General features: G+C 38.3%; 1 protein-coding gene across 1 annotated transcript in view; it reads left to right on the top strand.

The window, feature by feature from the left end:
- Positions 1-15,141, top strand: part of LOC142345634 (PSME3-interacting protein-like) — a 305,369-nt gene that overhangs the window by 177,386 nt on the left and 112,842 nt on the right. The gene's annotated exons all lie outside the window — the stretch shown is intronic.

Raw genomic sequence — 15,141 nt, 5'->3', positions numbered from 1 at the left:
CTGAGAAAAAAGTACTCAGGTGGCTGTCAGATTTCGAGCTCAAAAACTAAATTCGAAATCTGACAACCACCTGAGTACTTTTTTCGCAGAAAAACCAGATCAAAAATTCCTTCTCCTGCAGAACCTATTAGGAGGGATACACTCCTCCGCCAGCCCTCAGTTTAGTAGAATAAGTCCAAGACTAGATTGGAAAACACTTTTCGTTAAATTGCCTAAATCTAATTTTTGAGCTCGAAATCTGACAACCACCTAAGTACCTTTTTTGTAGAACAACCAGATCAAAAATTCCTTCTCCTGTAGAACCTATTAGGAGGGATACACTCCTCCGCCAGCCCTCATTTCAGTAGAATAAGTCCAAGACTAGATTGGAAAACACTTTTTGTTGAATTGCCTAAATTTAATTTTTGAGCTCGAAATCTGACAACCACCTAAGTACTTTTTTCGTAGAACAACCAGATCAAAAATTTCTTCTCCTTCAGAGCCTATTAGTAGGGATACACTCCTCCGCCAGCCCTCAGTTCAGTAGAATAAGTCCAAGACTAGATTAGAAAACACTTTTCGTTAAATTGCCTAAACCTAATTTTTGAGCTCGAAATCTGACAACCACCTAAGTACTTTTTTCGTAGAACAATCAGATCAAAAATTCCTTCTCCTGTAGAGCTTATTAGGAGGGATACACTCCTCCACCAGCCCTCAGTTCAGAGAATAAGTCCAAGACTAGATTGGAAAACACTTTTCGTTAAATTGCCTAAATTTAATTTTTGAGCTCGAAATCTGACAACCACCTGAGTACTTTTTTCGTAGAACAACCAGATCAAAAATTCCTTCTCCTGTAGAACCTATTAGGAGGGATACACTCCTCCGCCAGCCCTCAGTTCAGTAGAATAAGTCCAAGACTAGATTGGAAAACACTTTTCGTTAAATTGCCTAAATTTACTTTTTGAGCTCGAAATCTGACAACCACCTGAGTACTTTTTTCGTAGAACAACCAGATCAAAAATTCCTTCTCCTGTAGAACCTATTAGGATGGATACACTCCTCTGCCAGCCCTCAGTTCAGTAGAATAAGTCCAAGACTAGATTGGAAAACACTTTTCGTTAAATTGCCTAAATTTAATTTTTGAGCTCGAAATCTGACAACCACCTGAGTACTTTTTTCGTAGAACAACCAGATCAAAAATCCGTTCTCCTGTAGAACCTATTAGGAGGGATACATTCCTCCGCCAGCCCTCAGTTCAGTAGAATAAGTCCAAGACTAGCTTGAAAAACACTTTTCGTTAAATTGCCTAAATTTAATTTTTGAGCTCGAAATCTGACAACCACCTGAGTACTTTTTTCGTAGAACAACCAGATCAAAAATTCCTTCTCCTGTAGAACCTATTAGGATGGATACACTCCTCTGCCAGCCCTCAGTTCAGTAGAATAAGTCCAAGACTAGATTGGAAAACACTTTTCGTTAAATTGCCTAAATTTAATTTTTGAGCTCGAAATCTGACAACCACCTGAGTACTTTTTTCGTAGAACAACCAGATCAAAAATCCGTTCTCCTGTAGAACCTATTAGGAGGGATACATTCCTCCGCCAGCCCTCAGTTCAGTAGAATAAGTCCAAGACTAGCTTGAAAAACACTTTTCGTTAAATTGCCTAAATTTAATTTTTGAGCTCGAAATCTGACAACCACCTGAGTACTTTTTTCGTAGAACAACCAGATCAAAAATTCCTTCTCTTGTAGAACCTATTAGGAGGGATACACTCCTCCGCCAGCCCTCAGTTCAGTAGAATAAGTCCAAGACTAGATTGGAAAACACTTTTCGTTAAATTGCCTAAATTTAATTTTTGAGCTCGAAATCTGACAACCACCTAAGTACTTTTTTCGTAGAACAACCAGATCAAAAATTCCTTCTCCTGCAGAACCTATTAGAAGGGATACACTCCTCCGCCAGCCCTCAGTTCAGTAGAATAAGTCCAAGACTAGATTGGAAAACACTTTTCGTTAAAATGCCTCAATTTAATTTTTGAGCTCGAAATCTGACAACCACCTAAGTACTTTTTTCGTAGAACAACCAGATCAAAAATTCCTTCTCCTGCAGAACCTATTAGGATGGATACACTCCTCTGCCAGCCCTCAGTTCAGTAGAATAAGTCCAAGACTAGATTGGAAAACACTTTTCGTTAAATTGCCTAAATTTAATTTTTGAGCTCGAAATCTGACAACCACCTGAGTACTTTTTTCGTAGAACAACCAGATCAAAAATTCCTTCTCCTGCAGGACCTATTAGGAGGGATACACTCCTCCGCCAGCCCTCAGTTCAGTAGAATAAGTCCAAGACTAGATTGGAAAACACTTTTCGTTAAAATGCCTCAATTTAATTTTTGAGCTCGAAATCTGACAACCACCTAAGTACTTTTTTCGTAGAACAACCAGATCAAAAATTCCTTCTCCTGCAGAACCTATTAGGATGGATACACTCCTCTGCCAGCCCTCAGTTCAGTAGAATAAGTCCAAGACTAGATTGGAAAACACTTTTCGTTAAAATGCCTCAATTTAATTTTTGAGCTCGAAATCTGACAACCACCTAAGTACTTTTTTCGTAGAACAACCAGATCAAAAATTCCTTCTCCTGCAGAACCTATTAGGATGGATACACTCCTCTGCCAGCCCTCAGTTCAGTAGAATAAGTCCAAGACTAGATTGGAAAACACTTTTCGTTAAATTGCCTAAATTTAATTTTTGAGCTCGAAATCTGACAACCACCTGAGTACTTTTTTCGTAGAACAACCAGATCAAAAATCCGTTCTCCTGTAGAACCTATTAGGAGGGATACATTCCTCCGCCAGCCCTCAGTTCAGTAGAATAAGTCCAAGACTAGCTTGAAAAACACTTTTCGTTAAATTGCCTAAATTTAATTTTTGAGCTCGAAATCTGACAACCACCTGAGTACTTTTTTCGTAGAACAACCAGATCAAAAATTCCTTCTCTTGTAGAACCTATTAGGAGGGATACACTCCTCCGCCAGCCCTCAGTTCAGTAGAATAAGTCCAAGACTAGATTGGAAAACACTTTTCGTTAAATTGCCTAAATTTAATTTTTGAGCTCGAAATCTGACAACCACCTAAGTACTTTTTTCGTAGAACAACCAGATCAAAAATTCCTTCTCCTGCAGAACCTATTAGAAGGGATACACTCCTCCGCCAGCCCTCAGTTCAGTAGAATAAGTCCAAGACTAGATTGGAAAACACTTTTCGTTAAAATGCCTCAATTTAATTTTTGAGCTCGAAATCTGACAACCACCTAAGTACTTTTTTCGTAGAACAACCAGATCAAAAATTCCTTCTCCTGCAGAACCTATTCGGAAGTATACACTCCTCCGCCAGACCTCAGTTCAGTAGAATAAGTCCAAGACTAGATTGGAATCCACTTTTCCTTAAATTGCCTAAATTTAATTTTTGAGCTCGAAATCTGACAACCACCTAAGTACTTTTTTCGTAGAACAACCAAATCAAAAATTCCTTCTCCTGTAGAACCTATTAGGATGGATACACTCCTCTGCCAGCCCTCAGTTCAGTAGAATAAGTCCAAGACTAGATTGGAAAACACTTTTCGTTAAATTGCCTAAATTTAATTTTTGAGCTCGAAATCTGACAACCACCTGAGTACTTTTTTCGTAGAACAACCAGATCAAAAATCCGTTCTCCTGTAGAACCTATTAGGAGGGATACATTCCTCCGCCAGCCCTCAGTTCAGTAGAATAAGTCCAAGACTAGCTTGAAAAACACTTTTCGTTAAATTGCCTAAATTTAATTTTTGAGCTCGAAATCTGACAACCACCTGAGTACTTTTTTCGTAGAACAACCAGATCAAAAATTCCTTCTCTTGTAGAACCTATTAGGAGGGATACACTCCTCCGCCAGCCCTCAGTTCAGTAGAATAAGTCCAAGACTAGATTGGAAAACACTTTTCGTTAAAATGCCTCAATTTAATTTTTGAGCTCGAAATCTGACAACCACCTAAGTACTTTTTTCGTAGAACAACCAGATCAAAAATTCCTTCTCCTGCAGAACCTATTCGGAAGTATACACTCCTCCGCCAGACCTCAGTTCAGTAGAATAAGTCCAAGACTAGATTGGAATCCACTTTTCCTTAAATTGCCTAAATTTAATTTTTGAGCTCGAAATCTGACAACCACCTAAGTACTTTTTTCGTAGAACAACCAAATCAAAAATTCCTTCTCCTGCAGAACCTATTAGGAAGGATACACTCCTCCGCCAGCCCTCAGTTCAGTAGAATAAGTCCAAGACTAGATTGGAAAACACTTTTCGTTAAAATGCCTAAATTTAATTTTTGAGCTCGAAATCTGACAACCACCTAAGTACTTTTTTCGTAGAACAACCAGATCAAAAATTCCTTCTCCTGCAGAAGCTATTAGGAAGGATACACTCCTCCGCCAGCCCTCAGTTCAGTAGAATAAGTCCAAGACTAGATTGGAAACCACTTTTCGTTAAATTGCCTAAATTTAATTTTTGAGCTCGAAATCTGACAACCACCTAAGTATTTTTTTCGTAGAATAACCAGATCAAAAATTCCTTCTCCTGCAGAACCTATTAGGAGGTATACACTCCTCCGCCAGACCTCAGTTCAGTAGAATAAGTCCAAGACTAGATTGGAAACCACTTTTCGTTAAATTGCCTAAATTTAATTTTTGAGCTCGAAATCTGACAACCACCTAAGTACTTTTTTCGTAGAACAACCAGTTCAAAAATTCCTTCTCCTGCAGAACCTATTAATTGGGATACACTCCCCCGCCAGACCTCAGTTCAGTAGAATAAGTCCAAGACTAGATTGGAAAACACTTTTCGTTAAAATGCCTAAATTTAATTTTTGAGCTCGAAATCTGACAAACACCTGAGTGATTTTTTCGTAGAACAACCAGATCAAGAAATCCTTCTCCTGTAGAACCAATTAGGAGGGATACACTCCTCCGCCAGCCCTCAGTTCAGTAGAATAAGTCCAAGACTAGATTGGAACCCACTTTTCGTTAAATTGCCTAAATTTAATTTTTGTGCTCGAAATCTGACAACCACCTGAGTTCTTTTTTCGTAGAACAACCAGATCAAAAAGTCCTTCTCCTGTAGAACCTATTAGGAGGGATACACTCCTCCGCCAGCCCTCAGTTCAGTAGAATAAGTCCAAGACTAGATTGGAAAACACTTTTCGCTAAATTGCCTAAATCTAATTTTTGAGCTCGAAATCTGACAACCACCTGAGTACTTTTTTCGTAGAACAACCAGATCAAAAATTCCTTCTCCTGCAGAACCTATTAGAAGGGATACACTCCTCCGCCAGCCCTCAGTTCAGTAGAATAAGTCCAAGACTAGATTGGAAAACACTTTTCGTTAAAATGCCTCAATTTAATTTTTGAGCTCGAAATCTGACAACCACCTAAGTACTTTTTTCGTAGAACAACCAGATCAAAAATTCCTTCTCCTGCAGAACCTATTAGGAGGTATACACTCCTCCGCTAGACCTCAGTTCAGTAGAATAAGTCCAAGACTAGATTGGAAACCACTTTTCGTTAAATTGCCTAAATTTAATTTTTGAGCTCGAAATCTGACAACCACCTGAGTACTTTTTTCGTAGAACAACCAGATCAAAAATTCCTTCTCCTGCAGAACCTATTAGGAGGTATACACTCCTCCGCCAGACCTCAGTTCAGTTGAATAAGTCCAAGACTAGATTGGAAACCACTTTTCGTTAAAATGCCTAAATTTAATTTCTGAGCTCGAAATCTGACAACCACCTAAGTACTTTTTTCGTAGAACAACCAGATCAAAAATTCCTTCTCCTGTAGAACCTATTAGGAGGGATACACTCCTACACCACACCTCAGTTTAATCGAATAAGTCCAAGACTAGATTGGAAACCACTTTTCGTTAAAATGCCTAAATTAAATTTTTGAGCTCGAAATCTGACAACCACCTCAGTACTTTTTTCGTAGAACAACCAGATCAAAAATTCCTTCTCCTGTAGAACCTATTAGGAGGGATACACTCCTCCGCCAGACCTCAGTTCAGTAGAATAAGTCCAAGACTAGATTGGAAAACACTTTTCGTTAAAATGCCTAAATTTAATTTTTGAGCTCGAAATCTGACAACCAACTAAGTACTTTTTTCGTAGAACAACCAGATCAAAAATTCCTTCTCCTGCAGAAACTATTAGGAGTAATACACTCCTCCGCCAGACCTCAGTTCAGTAGAATAAGTCCAAGACTAGATTGGAAACCACTTTTCGTTAAATTGCCTAAATTTAATTTTTGAGCTCGAAATCTGACAACCACCTAGGTACTTTTTTCGAAGAACAACCAAATCAAAAATTCCTTCTCCTGCAGAACCTATTAGGAGGGATACACTCCTCCGCCAGCCCTCAGTTCAGTAGAATAAGTCCAAGACTAGATTGGAAACCACTTTTCGTTAAAATGCCTAAATTTAATTTTTGAGCTCGAAATCTGACAACCACCTAAGTACTTTTTTCGTAGAACAACCAGATCAAAAATTCCTTCTCCTGTAGAACCTATTAGGAGGGATACACTCCTCCGCCAGACCTCAGTTCAGTAGAATAAGTCCAAGACTAGATTGGAAAACACTTTTCGTTAAAATGCCTAAATTTAATTTTTGAGCTCGAAATCTGACAACCACCTAAGTACTTTTTTCGTAGAACAACCAGATCAAAAATACCTTCTCCTGCAGAACCTATTAGGAGGTATAGACTCCTCCGCCAGACCTCAGTTCAGTAGAATAAGTCCAAGACTAGATTGGAAACCACTTTTCGTTAAATTGCCTAATTTTAATTTTTGAGCTCGAAATCTGACAACCACCTAAGTACTTTTTTCGTAGAACAACCAAATCCAAAATTCCTTCTCCTGCAGAACCTATTAGGAGGGATACACTCCTCCGCCAGCCCTCAGTTCAGTAGAATAAGTCCAAGACTAGATTGGAAACCACTTTTCGTTAAAATGCCTAAATTTAATTTTTGAGCTCGAAATCTGACAACCACCTAGGTACTTTTTTCGTTGAACAACCAGATCAAAAATTCCTTCTCCTGTAGAGCCTATTAGGAGGGATACACTCCTCCGCCAGACCTCAGTTCAGTAGAATAAGTCCAAGATTAGATTGGAAAACACTTTTCGTTAAAATGCCTAAATTTAATTTTTGAGCTCGAAATCTGACAACCACCTAAGTACTTTTTTCGTAGAACAACCAGATCAAAAATTCCTTCTCCTGCAGAACCTATTAGGAGGTATACACTCCTCCGCCAGACCTCAGTTCAGTAGAATAAGTCCAAGACTAGATTGGAAACCACTTTTCGTTAAATTGCCTAAATTTAATTTTTGAGCTCGAAATCTGACAACCACCTAAGTACTTTTTTCGTAGAACAACCAAATCAAAAACTCCTTCTCCTGCAGAACCTATTAGGAGGGATACACTCCTCCGCCAGACCTCAGTTCAGTAGAATAAGTCCAAGACTAGATTGGAAAACACTTTTCGTTAAAATGCCTAAATTTAATTTTTGAGCTCGAAATCTGACAACCACCTAAGTACTTTTTTCGTAGAACAACCAGATCAAAAATTCCTTCTCCTGTAGAACCTATTAGGAGGGATACACTCCTCCACCACACCTCAGTTTAATCGAATAAGTCCAAGACTAGATTGGAAACCACTTTCGTTAAAATGCCTAAATTTAATTTTTGAGCTCGAAATCTGACAACCACCTAAGTACTTTTTTCGTAGAACAACCAGATCAAAAATTCCTTCTCCTGTAGAACCTATTAGGAGGTATACACTCCTCCGCCAGACCTCAGTTCAGTAGAATAAGTCCAAGACTAGATTGGAAAACACTTTTCGTTAAAATGCCTAAATTTAATTTTTGAGCTCGAAATCTGACAACCACCTAAGTACTTTTTTCGTAGAACAACCAGATCAAAAATTCCTTCTCCTGCAGAACCTATTAGGAGGTATACACTCCTCCGCCAGACCTCAGTTCAGTAGAATAAGTCCAAGACTAGATTGGAAACCACTTATCGTTAAAATGCCCAAATTTAATTTTTGAGCTCGAAATCTGACAACCACCTAAGTACTTTTTTCGTAGAACAACCAGATCAAAAATTCCTTCTCCTGTAGAACCTTTTAGGAGGGATACACTCCTCCACCACACCTCAGTTTAATCGAATAAGTCCAAGACTAGATTGGAAACCACTTTCGTTAAAATGCCTAAATTTAATTTTTGAGCTCGAAATCTGACAACCACCTAAGTACTTTTTTCGTAGAACAACCAGATCAAAAATTCCTTCTCCTGTAGAACCTATTAGGAGGTATACACTCCTCCGCCAGACCTCAGTTCAGTAGAATAAGTCCAAGACTAGATTGGAAAACACTTTTCGTTAAAATGCCTAAATTTAATTTTTGAGCTCGAATTCTGACAACCACCTAAGTACTTTTTTCGTAGAACAACCAGATCAAAAATTCCTTCTCCTGCAGAACCTATTAGGAGGTATACACTCCTCCGCCAGACCTCAGTTCAGTAGAATAAGTCCAAGACTAGATTGGAAACCACTTTTCGTTAAATTGCCTAAATTTAATTTTTGAGCTCGAAATCTGACAACCACCTAAGTACTTTTTTCGTAGAACAACCAAATCAAAAATTCCTTCTCCTGCAGAACCTATTAGGAGGTATACACTCCTCCGCCAGACCTCAATTCAGTAGAATAAGTCCAAGACTAGATTGGAAACCACTTTTCGTTAAAATGCCTAAATTTAATTTTTGAGCTCGAAATCTGACAACCACCTAAGTACTTTTTTCGTAGAACAACCAGATCAAAAATTATTTCTCCTGTAGAACCTATTAGGAGGGATACACTCCTCCGCCAGACCTCAGTTCAGTAGAATAAGTCCAAGACTAGATTGGAAAACACTTTTCGTTAAAATGCCTAAATTTAATTTTTGAGCTCGAAATCTGACAACCACCTAAGTACTTTTCTCGTAGAACAACCAGATCAAAAATTCCTTCTCCTGCAGAACCTATTAGGAGGTATACACTCCTCCGCCAGACCTCAATTCAGTAGAATAAGTCCAAGACTAGATTGGAAAACACTTTTCGTTAAAATGCCTAAATTTAATTTTTGAGCTCGAAAGCTGACAACCACCTAAGTACTTTTTTCGTAGAACAACCAAATCAAAAATTCCTTCTCCTGTAGAACCTATTAGGAGGGATACACTCCTCCGCCAGCCCTCAGTTCAGTAAAATAAGTCCAAGACTAGATTGGAAACCACTTTTCGTTAAAATGCCTAAATTTAATTTTTGAGCTCGAAATCTGACAACCACCTAAGTACTTTTTTCGTAGAACAATCAGATCAAAAATTCCTTCTCCTGTAGAACCTATTAGGAGGGATACACTCCTCCACCACACCTCAGTTTAATCGAATAAGTCCAAGACTAGATTGGAAACCACTTTTCGTTAAAATGCCTAAATTTAATTTTTGAGCTCGAAATCTGACAACCACCTAAGTACTTTTTTCGTAGAACAACCAGATCAAAAATTCCTTCTCCTGTAGAACCTGTTATGAGGTATACACTCCTCCGCCAGACCTCAGTTCAGTAGAATAAGTCCAAGACTAGATTGGAAACCACTTTTCATTAAAATGCCTAAATTTAATTTTTGAGCTCGAAATCTGACAACCACCTAAGTACTTTTTTCGTAGAACAACCAGATCAAAAATTCCTTCTCCTGTAGAACCTATTAGGAGGGATACACTCCTCCACCACACCTCAGTTTAATCGAATTAGTCCAAGACTAGATTGGAAACCACTTTTCGTTAAAATGCCTAAATTTGATTTTTGAGCTCGAAATCTGACAACCACCTAAGTACTTTTTTCGTAGAACAAACAGATCAAAAATTCCTTTTCCTGTAGAACCTATTAGGAGGGATACACTCCTCCGCCAGACCTCAGTTCAGTAGAATAAGTCCAAGACTAGATTGGAAAACACTTTTCGTTAAAATGCCTAAATTTAATTTTTGAGCTCGAAATCTGACAACCACCTAAGTACTTTTTTCGTAGAACAACCAGATCAAAAATTCCTTCTCCTGCAGAACCTCTTAGGAGGTATACACTCCTCCGCCAGACCTCAGTTCAGTAGAATAAGTCCAAGACTAGATTGGAAACCACTTTTCGTTAAATTGCCTAAATTTAATTTTTGAGCTCGAAATCTGACAACCACCTAAGTACTTTTTTTCGTAGAACAACCAAATCAAAAATTCCTTCTCCTGCAGAACCTATTAGGAGGGATACACTCCTCCGCCAGCCCTCAGTTCAGTAGAGTAAGTCCAAGACTAGATTGGAAACCACTTTTCGTTAAAATGCCTAAATTTAACTTTTGAGCTCGAAATCTGACAACCACCTAAGTACTTTTTTCGTAGAACAACCAGATCAAAAATTCCTTCTCCTGTAGAACCTATTAGGAGGGATACACTCCTCCACCACACCTCAGTTTAATCGAATAAGTCCAAGACTAGATTGGAAACCACTTTTCGTTAAAATGCCTAAATTTAATTTTTGAGCTCGAAATCTGACAACCACCTAAGTACTTTTTTCGTAGAACAACCAGATCAAAAATTCCTTCTCCTGCAGAACCTATTAGGAGGTATACACTCCTCCGCCAGACCTCAGTTCAGTAGAATAAGTCCAAGACTAGATTGGAAACCACTTTTCGTTAAAATGCCTAAATTTAATTTTTGAGCTCGAAATCTGACAACCACCTAAGTACTTTTTTCGTAGAACAACCAGATCCAAAATTCCTTCTCCTGTAGAACCTATTAGGAGGGATACACTCCTCCACCACACCTCAGTTTAATCGAATAAGTCCAAGAATAGATTGGAAACCACTTTTCGTTAAAATGCCTAAATTTAATTTTTGAGCTCGAAATCTGACAACCACCTAAGTACTTTTTTCGTAGAACAACCAGATCAAAAATTCCTTCTCCTGTAGAACCTATTAGGAGGGATACACTCCTCCACCACACCTCAGTTTAATCGAATAAGTCCAAGAATAGATTGGAAACCACTTTTCGTTAAAATGCCTAAATTTAATTTTTGAGCTCGAAATCTGACAACCACCTAAGTACTTTTTTCGTAGAACAACCAGATACAAAATTCCTTCTCCTGCAGAACCTATTAGGAGGTATACACTCCTCCGCCAGACCTCAGTTCAGTAGAATAAGTCCAAGACTAGATTGGAAACCACTTTTCGTTAAAATGCCTAAATTTAATTTTTGAGCTCGAAATCTGACAACCACCTAAGTACTTTTTTCGTAGAACAACCAGATCAAAAATTCCTTCTCCTGCAGAACCTATTAGGAGGTATACACTCCTCCGCCAGACCTCAGTTCAGTAGAATAAGTCCAAGACTAGATTGGAAACCACTTTTCGTTAAATTGTCTAAACTTAATTTTTGAGCTCGAAATCTGACAACCACCTAAGTACTTTTTTCGTAGAACAACCAAATCAAAAATTCCTTCTCCTGCAGAACCTATTAGGAGGGATACACTCCTCCGCCAGCCCTCAGTTCAGTAGAATAAGTCCAAGACTAGACTGGAAACCACTTTTCGTTAAAATGCCTAAATTTAATTTTTGAGCTCGAAATCTGACAACCACCTAAGTACTTTTTTCGTAGAACAACCAGATCAAAAATTCCTTCTCCTGTAGAACCTATTAGGAGGGATACACTCCTCCGCCAGACCTCAGTTTAGTAGAATAAGTCCAAGACTAGATTGGAAAACACTTTTCGTTAAAATGCCTAAATTTAATTTTTGAGCTCGAAATCTGACAACCACCTACGTACTTTTTTCGTAGAACAACCAGATCAAAAATTCCTTCTCTTGCAGAACCTATTAGGAGGTATACACTCCTCCGCCAGACCTCAGTTCAGTAGAATAAGTCCAAGACTAGATTGGAAAACACTTTTCGTTAAAATGCCTAAATTTAATTTTTGAGCTCGAAATCTGACAACCACCTAAGTACTTTTTTCGTAGAACAACCAGATCCAAAATTCCTTCTCCTGCAGAACCTATTAGGAGGTATACACTCCTCCGCCAGACCTCAGTTCAGTAGAATAAGTCCAAGACTAGATTGGAAACCACTTTTCGTTAAAATGCCTAAATTTAATTTTTGAGCTCGAAATCTGACAACCACCTAAGTACTTTTTTCGTAGAACAACCAGATCAAAAATTCCTTCTCCTGTAGAACTTATTAGGAGGGATACACTCCTCCACCACACCTCAGTTTAATCGAATAAGTCCAAGACTAGATTGGAAACCACTTTTCGTTAAAATGCCTAAAATTAATTTTTGAGCTCGAAATCTGACAACCACCTAAGTACTTTTTTCGTAGAACAACCAGATCAAAAATTGCTTCTCCTGCAGAACCTATTAGGAAGTATACACTCCTCCGCCAGACCTCAGTTCAGTAGAATAAGTCCAAGACTAGATTGGAAACCACTTTTCGTTAAAAGGCCTAAATTTAATTTTTGAGCTCGAAATCTGACAACCACCTAAGTACTTTTTTCGTAGAACAACCAGATCAAAAATTCCTTCTCCTGTAGAACCTATTAGGAGGGATACACTCCTCCGCCAGCCTTCAGTTCAGTAGAATAAGTCCAAGACTAGACTGGAAACCACTTTTCGTTAAAATGCCTAAATTTAAATTTTGAGCTCGAAATCTGACAACCACCCAAGTACTTTTTTCGTAGAACAACCAGATCAAAAATTCCTTCTCCTGTAGAACCTATTAGGAGGGATACACTCCTCCGCCAGACCTCAGTTCAGTAGAATAAGTCCAAGACTAGATTGGAAAACACTTTTCGTTAAAATGCCTAAATTTTATTTTTGAGCTCGAATCCTGAGAACCACCTACGTAATTTTTTCGTAGAACAACCAGATCAAAAATTCCTTCTCCTGCAGAACCTATTAGGAGGTATACACTCCTCCGCCAGACCTCAGTTCAGTAGAATAAGTCCAAGACTAGATTGGAAAACACTTTTCGTTAAAATGCCTAAATTTAATTTTTGAGCTCGAAATCTGACAACCACCTAAGTACTTTTTTCGTAGAACAACCAGATCAAAAATTCCTTCTCCTGCAGAACCTATTAGGAGGTATACACTCCTCCGCCAGACCTCAGTTCAGTAGAATAAGTCCAAGACTAGATTGGAAACCACTTTTCGTTAAAATGCCTAAATTTAATTTTTGAGCTCGAAATCTGACAACCACCTAATTACTTTTTTCGTAGAACAACCAGATCAAAAATTCTTTCTCCTGTAGAACTTATTAGGAGGGATACACTCCTCCACCACACCTCAGTTTAATCGAATAAGTCCAAGACTAGATTGGAAACCACTTTTCGTTAAAATGCCTAAAATTAATTTTTGAGCTCGAAATCTGACAACCACCTAAGTACTTTTTTCGTAGAACAACCAGATCAAAAATTCCTTCTCCTGCAGAACCTATTAGGAATTATACACTCCTCCGCCAGACCTCAGTTCAGTAGAATAAGTCCAAGACTAGATTGGAAACCACTTTTCGTTAAAATGCCTAAATTTAATTTTTGAGCTCGAAATCTGACAACCACCTAAGTACTTTTTTCGTAGAACAACCAGATCAAAAATTCCTTCTCCTGTAGAACTTATTAGGAGGGATACACTCCTCCACCACACCTCAGTTTAATCGAATAAGTCCAAGACTAGATTGGAAACCACTTTTCGTTAAAATGCCTAAAATTAATTTTTGAGCTCGAAATCTGACAACCACCTAAGTACTTTCTTCGTAGAACAACCAGATCCAAAATTCGTTCTCCTGTAGAACCTATTAGGAGGGATACACTCCTCCGCCAGACCTCAGTTCAGTAGAATAAGTCCAAGACTAGATTGGAAAACACTTTTCGTTAAAATGCCTAAATTTAATTTTTGAGCTCGAAATCTGACAACCACCTAAGTACTTTTTTCGTAGAACAACCAGATCAAAAATTCCTTCTCCTGCAGAACCTATTAGGAGGTATACACTCCTCCGCCAGACCTCAGTTCAGTAGAATAAGTCCAAGACTAGATTGGAAACCACTTTTCGTTAAAATGCCTAAATTTAATTTTTGAGCTCGAAATCTGACAACCACCTAAGTACTTTTTTCGTAGAACAACCAGATCAAAAATTCCTTCTCCTGTAGAACTTATTAGGAGGGATACACTCCTCCACCACACCTCAGTTTAATCGAATAAGTCCAAGACTAGATTGGAAACCACTTTTCGTTAAAATGCCTAAAATTAATTTTTGAGCTCGAAATCTGACAACCACCTAAGTACTTTTTTCGTAGAACAACCAGATCAAAAATTCCTTCTCCTGTAGAACCTATTAGGAGGGATACACTCCTCCGCCAGACCTCAGTTCAGTAGAATAAGTCCAAGACTAGATTGGAAAACACTTTTAGTTAAAATGCCTAAATTTAATTTTTGAGCTCGAAATCTGACAACCACCTAAGTACTTTTTTCGTAGAACAACCAGATCAAAATTTCCTTCTCCTGTAGAACCTATTAAGAGGGATACACTCCTCCGCCAGACCTCAGTTCAGTAGAATAAGTCCAAGACTAGATTGGAAAACACTTTTCGTTAACATGCCTAAATTTAATTTTTGAGCTCGAAATCTGACAACCACCTAAGTACTTTTTTCGTAGAACAACCAGACCAAAAATTCCTTCTCCTGCAGAACCTATTAGGAGGTATACACTCCTCCGCCAGACCTCAGTTCAGTAGAATAAGTCCAAGACTAGATTGGAAAACACTTTTCGTTAAAATGCCTAAATTTAATTTTTGAGCTCGAAATCTGACAACCACCTAAGTACTTTTTTCGTAGAACAACCAGATCAAAAATTCCTTCTCCTGTAGAACCTATTAGGAGGGATACACTCCTCCGCCAGCCCTCAGTTCAGTAGAATAAGTCCAAGACTAGATTGGAATCCACTTTTCGTTAAAATGCCTAAATTTAATTTTTGAGCTCGAAATCTGACAACCACCTAAGTAATTTTTTCGTAGAACAACCAGATCAAAAAT

Source organism: Convolutriloba macropyga, chromosome 9 (assembly GCF_964194025.1).
Source record: "Convolutriloba macropyga chromosome 9, txConMacr16.3, whole genome shotgun sequence".
NCBI classification, from domain to species: Eukaryota; Metazoa; Xenacoelomorpha; order Acoela; family Convolutidae; genus Convolutriloba; species Convolutriloba macropyga.
This window is presented reverse-complemented; position numbering and strand designations above follow the sequence as displayed.